A 13,768-nucleotide genomic window follows, 5' to 3' on the forward strand; every position below is an offset into this window, starting at 1 on the left:
CTTTATCTGAAGTGCTCCCTCTGTATCTCCATCATGTCCTTAGAAGATTTCTTATTTTTCAATCTCATCTCCTACAGAAATAACACTGTGTGATGATCACACCTAAATTTTTAGAGTCAGTTGCTTAGTTTCAACTAAATTTTGCAGTGGAAGGTGTCTGACAGTTAATTAGTTTTTCTAGAGTTTTGTAAGAACAGGCTTGGCAACATAAAGGAGGAAAATCCTAACCATTTTCTGACAGAAGAAAAGATGCAGCAGGAAGCTGGGCATTATCAGACATGGGACAACCAACCTGGAAGACAGGATAAAATGCTTTAACTGTAGGAAAGCTTCAGCTGGAGCTTATTCTTTCTTAAATTCCAAAGTTGCTCAAACACACGTGAATCTATTGAAAAATCATTCTCCCCATTCTGGTGGGATAGACATTATTATTGTCATGAAGTACTATTTAAAAAAATAAATATATATGCTTTATATGTACACACACACATATATATGCACACACCTATAAATAAACATTCATGTATATGTGTAGAGGGAGGCTTTGAAGCTTTATTCCCCGTTCATCTCACGTTGCCATTAAGTTTATGACTATCTGGAGCTCTTCAGTGAATCATTCTGTCGTATATCATGATAGAAATACTTTTGTCTTGGAAACTGATAATATGAAGCTGGCCTCTTGGCACATTAAAGAAAAAAACATAATAAAAATAATATTTATTTTTGAAGAGGACAGCTAGCTACATAGAATCCCAGACTTGAGTAATGTCTTTAAATTATTAATCTCCCTGACTTTATAATTTTTTTCTTAAATACTTTTATACTACTTAACTGACTCAGCTATATTGAAATCCATCTCTCAGCACTTTCTCTATCTAATAATGACTTTCTGAGTTCTCTTTGTATCTACGTATATTTTCTTTGTCATTTAAACTCCATTCTGCTTGGGCTGCAAGCTCGGAGAGATAATCAAGCTTAACTTTGACGGGCATCATAGATAATACGAATTTTCCTTTGAAGAGTTTCATGCTAAATTTGAAACCTGAGCAATTTGCAAAGTGATGTTTTAAGATGAAATCTCCATGTATCCTTTAACTGTTGAGTTAATATAGTCACCTCTATAACACTTATTCATGTTTTTCTACTGTGGTATCTGAGTGTCTTCTGGTATTGTGTTAAGCAATGACTTCTAACTGGAACATATGACTATTTCCTTCATCCTCTCTTGCGTGTGGATGTTTATTTCTTCCATATGTATGATGTATTATACGTTTTGACTCTTAAAGACTAGGTCACAAAGGGCATTGTGAACGCAGAAAAGTAGGTGAGGATGGTGGTGACTCTTAGATCTTCTAAGAATTCTTCCTACAGTCTTGGACAAGCCCAGAAAGAAGCTGTCCTTCTTTCCTGGAAATGATACATCACTGTAGTAGAACGTTTCATTATGCTTCCAAGACTGATTTGGTTTTGACACCACACCACACCACACCTTGCCCCCCCCCCCCCATGTTGCTAATTTTGGAACTTGAAGGAATCCTAGAGATTTATCTTTCTGGAGATCTTAAATCATTATTTTATAGAATGAGTGGATGGATATATTTGATGATATTCCATGTTGCTTTAGAAGCATACAGATTCATTTAGCTCCCATATGGGATAATGTGGGATAATGTCATCTGGTTAAAAAACAGCAGTTGCATGTGTATTTAAAATGTCATTTTTGTTGTCTCTTAGTCACAAACTAGGCCACCTATTTTATAATGACAATGAACTCGGAAACAGCATGCTCTGTGGATAAGCATTGTGCTATTTTTGTTCAATTTATAAGATGGAAGTCAAGCAAAATGAGACATTCAATGTTCAGATAATAAGACTGAAACCACTTGAAAGCTTTACTTCTTTTCTTTTCTTATTGAATACCATTGAACTATATAAAACCTCCAGCCTCTAGAAAGTAAAACAACTAATTAAGCTAAAACCAAAATTCTATGATAACACAATAGACTAAAAAAAAAAAAAAATACTTCTACGATGGCAGAATGACAGTATTTGCATTTCTGATACCGTTTGCAAGTAATAGTGATTTTCTGTGGACGTGGTTTATATGATCCAATCTTTTCCTTCAATTCAATGTTGTTATCTTTTGTTCAGTTGTCAAAGAATAACTTAATTTTTATGGCTAAAAATTTAAATTTTGCTCTATTTTTTACTAGGTTTATAACACTGAATCACATAATTGCTGACAAATGTCAACATCTTACAATTTGACTTAAATTTTGGCTCTTTTCCAGTGCACATGGTCTTGTTTAGGCATCACATTAGAGAAAATCAGTTTCTGCACAGAGTATCCAACCAAGTACACTACCTTATTCCCAACTGCTAACTGTTGACGCTTTCTTATCTGTATATCAGATTACTGTTTAAAACAATGTCCTCGGGAATTATCAGCAAACTTTACTTTCTGTTATACACTAATATTATCCATGGGAGCCAATTATTGAAAGTGTTATGAACAGATGGTGCACTAAAGAAATAAGAAGTAGTGTTCAATAATGTAACATAATGGGCCAGTACACTACATAGCAATGTTACAAATCTTCCACCTATTTGACACCTGAGGAATAAAATTTACTTATTAGTAGAGCAGTGAATCTATATTTGGATGGGCAAACACTGTTTTTCATTAAAATGCCTTCTTTTTGGAATCTTGCTGTAACAGCTGATTATTTTCCTGGCTTTGGAGGACAGTCATAGATGTCCACATGTATATGCAGGTGTGCATGGAGGACAGTTCATAATAAGTATTTTCCATTTTCTTCTCTTCTTCTGCAGTCCTTAAGCCAAGAGTTTATGATAAAACAGCTATAAACCTTCTACCACAAAATTAGTTTCAAACCTATTTTTTTTTTTCATTTTAAGTTACAAGTAAAAGTGTCTGAGCTGGTCTTCACAGCTCTAAGTAGACAAATTATCCCACTAAAATTTAATCCCTTTGAATGAAACTACTCAAAAAAGGTCACAGCTAGTTGATGGGGAATATACCCACTCTTTAACTCTGATTAATTTAGACATCTAATTTAAATGCATTTTAGAAGACATCATCCACTAGTTTCACATCTCTGAATGGTCTGTGAATATTGCCTAGGACTCATCTGTCATTCAGAGCACCCATATTAGATACTTAGTGGGGTATCCATCTCTTTCATTATATTTTCCTTTGAGGTCCAACTGACTTCCCACACTGTAGTATTAGGAAGGTATAGATTCCTATAATGTTGGATTTCTATTTCATAAATAAAAAATAAGGGATAAGGCCTTTAAAAGAGCAGCCTTTATAATGCCTTAAAGTCCATGTTTAGGTACCTTTTGTATTGTCCAAAAGGCTGACTTTGAACCAATAGCTTCAAAAGAGCTCAAAGGGAAGGAACGGACTTCCCTGAAGGACTAGAAGAGCATTTCTCAGATATTTATCCCATAGATTAAAAAGCAACTTTAAAGGACTGTTTGAATAGGATTAAGTATTTCCATTTTTGATCAAAATCTAGGAGAGAAATTAATAAAAATATGATGGAAAGTTGAAGGAAAGTCAGTGTTTCTAATTGACTGATATTTTAGACTAAGGTTCAAGTTGGGAGTGGTATGAATGACCATTTCATTTTATTCAAATCTATTCGGCCATCCAGAAATGCTAAAAATGGCATCAGGTATCTCCTTCCACACAGTAATACAAAGTTGCTGTGCTGCAGGAATAGCAATGGTTTGGATTAAAGCAAAATCTTAAATACAGAAAGCCTTTCTTAAACTCATGAACCTCTTTCTTAAATACATTGTGCTGTTGTCTATTATACAGTTACATGTCTAATGCAGTATCACTCCCCTCAGAATACATTTGACTTAAGATTCTTTTAGCATCTGTATAGCCATGAAATGCTAATCCCTACAGCAGGACTTAGTTTTTCATCTCTTGTCGAGTAACACAGTGCTTTGAGAAACCACTGATATTCTTAGATACAAGAGACAGTTACTGGTTATTAATTATGGCTAAACATCAGAATTTTCAATTTTGAGTGAGAATCCTATGGCATTAGATGTTTAACTGAACATCTCATTAAATAATTTAAACTAAATATTTGAGAATCTTGTGAAATGTTAACACCTGCAACCTCTGGCTGGACTGGCCATATAATTTTCCTGCACTTTTCTGCTTTTTCCCCACTATTGAGCTACAGCCAGATAAAAAACCAACTCTAATTCACCATCTCCCATCCTCCAGCCAATGTGTTGGCAGCTTGCAGGCTGGCTGCAGATGGTCTCCCTGGGGTCTACCGAGAAAGATGCTTAGCTTCTGGGAACTGTCGTGGAGGAGAGCGTGCTTTCCAAAGGACCCACTCAACCCACATGGACCCTGCTCTTCACAGCACAACAAAGCTAATCTCTGAAGTGGCTCATGGAGACCTTGAAGATAAAGAGTTGAGTTAGTCCCCTGACTTCAGTCCCCCTGCGCACTCAGGACCTCCAACTGGTATCAAGCGTTCGTTTAAGGCAGGCTGAGAGTTGTAATTAAGATCAACTGGAGAAACAACAGATCATTTTTTCCTTAAAAATCTAAGCGTGGTTTGTTGTGGGCTTTTTTGTTTTTGTGGTTTTTTTTTTCTTTTTAACTGACAGCTTTCTCTAAACATTAAAAAAAAATTAAAAATGCACTAGTAGCACCAGTACTAGCTCAGAATATATAATCTAATCAGTCTTGTAGCTTTGAAAGGAAGAGTTAACAATTTATTTATGAACTAATAATTTTTGTTGAAGTAACATTGCATCTGCTAGCCCTATTAACTTTGCAAGAAGCAATTCCCATTTATTATTATATAAGGTTTTTATTGATTTTATGAGATTAACTGTAACAAGAAAATTACTGAAAATTTTTGTCTACAACTTCCTACAAACAAAAGGAATGAAGAGAAGTAAAGTTCTACTGAGGCTTACTGCCTTTTTCCTTACTATTCCTCCATATGTATTATATATGTAAAGCTCACTCAAATTAACAATCCCTGTTATTTTTCTCTGGTGTAATACAATGCAAAAATTTTCTTTTCATATATCTTTTAAAAACATGTTCATTTTTATCACAGAGAAAGATTTTTTTCCTATAGCAGGAAATGTGTATTTTAGCTGAAGCATTCCTTTGTTCTATATACTGAAAATCATATTTATATGAATCTGTGACGCTTTCTCTGGATCAGATCCAGAAGGAGAAAAAATTAGTTTTGGCATGACACTAGTTGAAGCTTTTTAAGTAAGTAATATTCTGATTCTGCTGCTGAAAAATAAGAATAGGAAAGCCAACTAGTTTCTCATGATGATCCTTTCCTTCATGGGACCTTAATGTCCCTTGGAACTGAAAGCAATGAACAGACAAAATTTCTACCACAGAAGATCCAGCTGGGAAACATATGCTTCATGCCACTTCTCCACATCAAAATTAAGATCAGTGACAAGTAGCAATGGAGTCTGCTGGGAGACGAGTTCAGATCTGAAAAGACCGGCAGTCTAGCAGAGGAGTGCAGGGAATGTGCTGAGAGTATAAGGAGGTTTCTCAGATATACAATCACTCTTGGAGAAGTTTTATTTTAATGTATAATAAACTCTGGATTTGAGTTTCAGGACAGCAACTTTGCAAAACTGTTCAAACAGGGAACAAAAGTATAAATGACAGAATGTTGTTTCTGCAAATAACTATTTTTTCATAGAGAGCAAATTACATACTGTCTTCTTGTTTCATAAATGTACATCTACAGCCCAGCTTAAGGTGCAACGATCAGGAAAATTCTGGGAGTACACCCATAAAGTAACAATAAACAAGACCATAATCAGGACTTCTAACCAAAGTTAGTCTCCCAGAACTTTTTCACCCTGTCCGTTTTAGTGAGACCGTTTAGTTCTGCATTTAAAGGGTCTCACATTACCTTAGTAGTTAAATATGTTTCAATTTTTTGAAGACATAACAATAAAAATTTCATCAGTAGGAAAAATGACTAGATTAATTTCTATTTGTAAGAGTGAGAGAATGAAAAGGAATGGAAATGGAAAAGATATGTTTTTCATTTAGATTTGAAAATTCTATTTCATTCATCTATACCTCACCTCCTGACCCATGCTCCTCATCTGATCTGAAATGTCTTGTGTATTGCTATAATTTTAAGTTTATTATAAGACAAAGCTGCTTTCATAAAATAACTTATATTACATGTATAGTTTTTTATATAAAGTAACATGTATTACATTTATAGTTTGTAAGTCGTCTAGTTCTCACCAGCATTCATATGTATGTAGCAGTAAAATCACTAGGGCATATCACTAATTGTCAACAAGAAAGGTGAGAAAACTAGGCAAACAGTATAAATTGTATCCAAAGACTGGAATGTTGAATTTAAGTTTCCTTGCAAGCTTCATTTAGGGTATTTAAGATTACTCCAAATGCATGATATACAGAAAGCAAAATAACTATGCATTAATTACTTGTTTGCAAGTCAAGTAATGAAATTGTTCTGGTTTCAGCTGGGATAGAGTTAAATTCATTCCTAGTAGCTGGTATAGTGCTGTGCTTTGGATTTAGGTGAGAATAATGTTGATAACACAGTGTTGTTTTAGTTGTTCTGAGCAGTGCTTACACAGAGTCAAGGCCTTTTCCGCTTCTCACCCCACCCCACCAGCGAGTAGGCTAGGGGTGCACAAGAAGTTGGGAGAGGACACGGCTGGGACAGCTGACCCCAACTGACCAAAGGGACATTCCACACCATATGGCATCATGCTCAGCATGTAAAGCTGGGGGAAGAAGAAGGAAGGGGGGGACGTTCGGAGTGATGGCGTTTGTCTTCCCAAGTAACCATTATGTGTTTACAAATCTGCTTTCCTGGAGATGGCTGAACACCTGCCTGCCCATGGGAAGGAGTGAATGGATTCCTTGCTTTGCTTTGCTTACGTGCGCAGCTTTTGCTTTACTTATTAAACTGTCTTTAACTTGATCCACGAGTTTTCTCACTTTTACCCTTTGATTCTCTCCCCCATCCCACCCGGGGGGGAGTGAGTGAGCAGCTGTGTGTGCTTAGTTGCTGGCTGGATTAAACCACGACAGAAATATTGCATTATATTCTTTTAATGCATTAGTAGTAGTAATCTGTTTTTCAGGAAAAAATATATCCAAGGTAAGAAAATATAAAAAATATTTATTTTTCCCTGTGGAATAACCAGATCTTTGTGGCCGAAAGGAAACCTCTGCTTAGTCTTGCCTTGTTCTGCTGTACACAACTGGCTCAGTACCACAATCATGCCAAGGGTTCCATGTCAACATCTTTTAAGGCTATTCTGAATGTTACTGTTGCTGGCTCCTTCTTTGTGCAAAAGAAGTAATAGCAAAACTGCAGTGAAATCAGGACAAACAGTCTGGATCTAAAAAAAGAAAATAATTCAGGTATAGAATAATATTTATCTTAAAACTACTTCTCAAAGGAAGACTCTTCCACGGTGTTTTTGATGCTGGTCAAATTTGGAATTGTACTTTTTCCATACACAAATTTGTTTTCCAGGGGGTATTAACAGTAATGCAGAAAAGAGATGTGATGTGTCACTGGAGGCATTGCCTTCTCTCCCCTTATTTATGATCTTATCATTGTCTTGTGAACATTTCTATGTAGTTATTATGCAGTGAATTTTGCACTATATTATTCATTTGTTATGTTTGCTATTTATTTGCCCACTTAGCAGGGTACAGATTGTGTGTGGGCATGCGTTCTTGAATTGTGACTGCACAGCTTGTTTGTGGAGGATTGTAGTTATCCCAGGACAAGCTTGTGGAGTCATAGGTACACAAGAACTGGCATGGTACACATGAGCCAGTTTTAGCCCCGGCTCTGGGGAAGGTGTGGGATAGTGTCCTGCCAGTGTGTCTGCCTCATTCTGCACTTCGTTTACTTGAGAGAAGTCTTGGAAATCTAGACCATCCTGCTGGATGATATGGCTCAACTTTTCTGGCTTTTTCTGGAAAACAGTTTGTGTTCTGAAGCACAGCATTTTTGTATCTGGAAGCCTATATGTGTATCATGTACCTCTTACAAAATCGAGCCCTTCATAGATTAGCCTTGTGGGAAGATCACGATTTTATCCAAAAAGTGAATTCTGAATGAGTTTTGCTGAGGAAGCCTCTTAAGGTAGCTAATGCAGAGTATATGGGCAATATTTTATGCTCATGATGTGACACTCTGGTTTTTGTACTTTTCTGTATATTTATAAATGAAAGACTAAACTAACATGTTACCTAAGTGAAGAGATGAGATTTCTGCACCTTGTTTTCTTAACTTTATTGAATGGCCCTTTGGGATTGAAACCACATACCTGAGGGAAATGCCTTGGTTAAGGTAATGGGAAGCTTCAACCACTGGTCATTAACTTCTAACAATGAACCCCTAACGAAGCAAGCTCCAAGAAACCAGGTGATTAAAACCTGTTGAAGAGAGCAAGGCAGTAATGCAGTACACACTAAAACACTTGAGGGATTTTAGAAAGCAGTCTGGGGAGTTGTTCTGCTCCCTGACAGATAAAGTCTTTGCTAAGACAGCATTTGATTTGAGAACTTGCCTTGCTGTATCTCATAGTAAAGTGACAGGCTTGGTATACTAGGGGATAGAAATCTAATCCCTCCTAATGGATGATAGAGCTCAAATCTTCTGACCTCCCAGGATAAAAATGAGCACAAATCTTAGATATTTTTGAACAATTCTGGTCCCTTCATATAAGCAAAGAGATATTACAACAAGGAAAGTTACACTAAGGGCAACAAGGATGATCAAACGTACGACATGGCTTCTGTATGAAGGATGATTAAATAGAGTATTCTGGCCTGGAAGAGAAATGATCTGAGGTGGATATGGCAGAATGTCATGAGTGTCAGGGAGAAGGTAAATAGGGAAAGATTGTTTACTGTCTCTTCTAATACAAGACATAGGGGACATCAGACGAGACAAGTATGTATCAAGTTCTAAACAAATAAAAGGAAATAATTCTTCAGGCATAGCTATCTACGGAATTCTCTGCCACAGGACATTAGAGATACTCTGAGTGTAAAACAACTGAATGTCACATGCATGAAGGGAAAAATTCACTGACAGCTACACAAGAGTAGTACTTTTCTACCTGGACTCCCTGACTGCTATAGATCTGGTGTATATTTTAACGAATGCCTCTGCAGTGTTAACTAGAGATCTGCTATTGGCTGTGTCAGGTACACAAAATCGGGATAACTGCTTCTTTGGTCTGATATAATATGACCTAGGTTATTCCTGTAAATGTTTCTTATTACAGAAAACTATATTGCCTAACTAATTCCTACCAGTGCCCACAATTCCCATTCAGGATTATATCTCACTTGGAAACTGATTTCTCTGGTCACAGAATTAAATAAGACATCTGTGACTTCAGAGTAGTGAAGCAGCTAGAGAAGCTTGCCTTTACAGACATTATAGCAGGAACAAGAGGGACTGCAGGAAATGCTAGGGGCTCAGGGGAAGAAAAAAAACCCAAGCCAAACCCTTCGACATAGTCTATGATATCAAGCAAAAGTAAATAACATTGTATAGGTATGTAGATTTAATAATGATGGGACTATTTCAAGTACAGAGCATGTACTTGTGTGTGAAACCTGCTCACACCTTGTATGGATGTGTATATATGATGAGTTAAATTAAATCCGTAGGGGTATAAAGGGACAACTGTTCCTAGTTACTTTTCAGTGAAATTGTACTCAATAATTTATACATACAGCATGTGTCACAAGATGGAGGCATGCTTTCAGATAGGTCTATATAGGCACAGAAGATTTTCAAAAACTTATCTGAAAGGAAATGGGACTATTTCTTCTGAAAATGTCTCTCATAATGTTCACCACAATATCTCCTTTTAAGAAACAACTAAAAATAACACTTTTGCTTTGATACACACGGTAGTGATATAAAATGGGGGTCTTTCCATTTTCTGAAATATCAGGAGCAGTTTTGTATAAGGACATGGTACCTCTATTTTTTAATATTAGGAAAACTATCAGTCTCTGTTATAGACTACATATTTCTGAACAATGTCTCTATCTCTCCATTGATGAAAAGCCATTTTTGCAGAAGAATTGGTGACAGAACAGAACAAATTGTTGTTTACTCTTATAGTTGGTTGAAGTGTGATGTTGCACAATGACATTAGTGCAACATATTGTTGCACAAAAACCTGACAGGAGGTTGTAGAGAGGTGGGGGTTGGTCTCTTCTCCCAGGTAACAAGCCATAGGACATGAGGAAATGGCCTCAAAGTTGCACCAAGGGAGGTTTAGACTGGATATTAGGAAATTTTACTTCACTGAAAGGGTCATCAAGCGTTGGAACAGGCTGCCCAGGGAAGTGGTTGAGTCGCCATCCCTGGAGGTATTTAAAGGACGTTTGGATGAGGTGCTTAGGGACATGGTGTAGTGGTGGACTTGGCAGTGTTAGGTTTATGATTGGACTTGCTGATCTTAAAGGTCCTTTCCAACCTATATGATTCTATGATTCTGTAACATCTTTTGGCCGGTTAACTTTTGATGGTATTTTGGTTATTAGGGGAAAAAATCAATTTGTCTATTAGCCCTTTAGCCTCTCTCTGAGCTTGCCTATGATTTCACTCTGTCAGTAATCCATAAGAGCATTAAATAAGGAGGAGTGGGTGGGTAGGGGGAACTGTTATTATTTAAATTTAAGACCATTTCATAAAGAATACCTGTCCAGTTACTGTCTCAATCCTGAATCAGTAAATACTGTTTGTTGCTTTCTTCTAATGAACCAACACTAGAAGGAGGGAAAATTTCAGTGATGGTCATATTCAATTCACCAGACCAACACAAAATAAATAAGTCATATTGATTTAATAAACTGGGGTCATATTAGACCCCTATATAAACAGCTTTGTCCTTTATAGTTTGAAGGTAGCATTACTCCTAAAACATTTCAAGGATTATTACAGAAAAATATGAGACAGTGACTAATAGCATGCATTTTGGTTGCAATTATGCCCAAACTCAAGTACCATAACACAAAACTAGGGAAAATCAGTATTACATCCATATGTACTCTTAATCTCATAAGCATGAAAAATGAACAAGAAGTTGGAGCTTTAGGAGAGGGTTTAAAATGGCATTTTTGTTTAAATTGGTGGGTCATAATCATGGCAGTCCTAAATGCTCATTTTTACTGGTAAATATCCCTCCTTATTTCTGGCTTCCAGACAATGCTTTAATAAACCAGGTGCATTACTTTGTTGGTCACCCCCTGATTTCTACTTCATTTTCTGCATCCTGTGATGGTTACAGATACAGTTAATAAGCAGTTAATCAGCTGTCAGTAATATATTTGTCACCATTTTTAGATAATTGCATTTAGAGTGGTCCTGTCTAGAATGTGAAGCAGGTATTAATAATGCTATCCTTTACTTCAAGTAGCTAAGGTTTCTCAGTGGCAGATGAATGCATCTGCTGTTCTCTTGGTATACATACAAAGCTTTCAGCTTCTAGAGTATCCTGTCAGCTCTCACTCTTCTCACTTTAAATCAAGTCATTTTACCCTACACCATTTGCCAACTAACAGTAATTAATTTTATGGTATATTTGGCAACAATTGCATGTTGATCCATTAATGAGTCTGATATTTGGTTTATCATGTTGTTTTAAACTTTATCACAATTAACAGAGCACATACTTCTAAAAGAGTGGTTCTCTGTGAATTTTTTTCAGACACCTACTTGTCTGTCCTTGACAGTACTGTGACGCTTTAAAGATGGATAAATAACACTACCAAGAGAAAATATATTGATTTAAGTCCATCAGGATCTTGTACACAGAGCACACTGCTGGATAGAATCAAACAATTCCAATTATACTGAGCTAATACAGAAAATTGCCCGTTACCTCTTTTACTTTTTCATATTGGAATGAGATTTATCTACTGCTGATATTCCTGATTCTCCCATTATTTATATGTATGCATCAGGGTGCCATGAAATAAAATCAAGAATGAAAAAACAATGATGTGAAGCATGTTCTTCAAGAACAGGAAGGATAACTGGTTGGACTCTTTACGCACATAGAAAAACCATACACATCTATTCTGATACATAGTTTATTCATTTTAAAATGGAGTTTTGGACTGAACAAAATTTGATTTAGTGACTTAGTGAAAATTTTGAACTGCAAGAAAATTGAGTTGACACAAATTCTGAAGTATGTAAACATTTAATTTCATAGGTTTTTAAAAGTAACATATCCAGACTTCACAGGTATAGCTACACTGTATGTAGTGCACTGCAATAGCAATATCACAGTTAGGTCCTACAGCGGAAGCTATATCCACACAGATCAATTAGCTTTGCAGGGTATATAAACCCTGCAGAAGGAACAGTGCACTGATATGGTTGGACTTTCTCTGAAAACTCATTCAGAGGCATCCCTGGTATAGACTTGTCCTTTGTTCAAAAACCACCTTTTGGTCAGACTTTTCACTTTATAATTAAAAAGGGTAAAATCAACCTACAGTTAGCAATTTTTATCTTTTGAACTTTCTTCTCACATGTTCAATTCAGAGAAAAAAGGAGAAAATAAATCTATATTAACCTAAAATGATCTATTTTTCCTGTTTTGTTTTGTTTTGTTTTGTTTTGTCACTAAAATGGTGGGGGAAAAACCCAAACAACCAGCAATGTAAATACTAGTCACTCAGCACTAATACAAGTATTCTTCAGGGTAATCCATCCTTGTGCTTCAAGCAGTTTTCAGTCTAGAAGTAAAGTATGGAGATTTGACATTCAGACTGGTATTAGAAGGGTGTTCAGTGTAGTATGAGAATTGGCTATTGAAGATGGCCTAATTCACACAAGAAGTAGGTGCTCCTGGTGGCAGAAACAGACACGAAATGTAGGCTGAAGCCTAAATTTCATCACAGGACCTTGAAGCAAGGACAAGAAATTGTGAGATGATTTGCTGAAGAGCCAGTGGAGGGTTTCAAGGAGGGAGTAACCATAGTCTGTCTAATGGCCAGCTAAACTAATTTTTAATGGGCTAGAAAGAGTAGCAGTGCTAATCACAAGTACTTCATAGATCTAAGCTGCATTCATATTTGCTGGATAAACCCAGTATTTCATAACCATTTCCTGAAGCTTCTTTTATTATTCCCTGAATCTTCTCCTAGCTATTCTCTTTGCACAAAGGGGCTATTCCTTTCATGGTTAAAGTCTGACAGTAATGCACTGGAACACATCAGCATGAAATATAGGGTTTGATTTTTATACATTCTTGATCAAATTTTTAAAGTATAGATACTGAAACTACTTTAGGGCATAACTGAAGAGCCCTTTTAAAATGTCCCTGCTGGCCGTATTGTGCTGATGAGCTTGATAGTGAAACTGGCCTTGCTGATATAATAGTATCTTTTCTAGGCTGTAAACAATGGCTTTAATCAAGATCCTAAATGCTTTACAGACAAAATGTTCTTTCAGGGTTTCCTGATTTTATGGAGTCAGAGTGAGTATTTTGCTTTTGCTCCCATGCTGTAATTCTCCCCACCCTCAATGTCTTCTATCCTTATAAATCTTAACATCTAAAGGCAATTGCTTGAACTATTTTTAATGCACTGACAGCTGTTAATATTATAGATTACTGTATGTTGTAAGTAATATCTTTGCTATGTCATGTTGAAAAGGAAAGACAA

Source organism: Mycteria americana, chromosome 2, assembly GCF_035582795.1.
Source record: "Mycteria americana isolate JAX WOST 10 ecotype Jacksonville Zoo and Gardens chromosome 2, USCA_MyAme_1.0, whole genome shotgun sequence".
Classification (NCBI taxonomy): Eukaryota; Metazoa; Chordata; class Aves; order Ciconiiformes; family Ciconiidae; genus Mycteria; species Mycteria americana.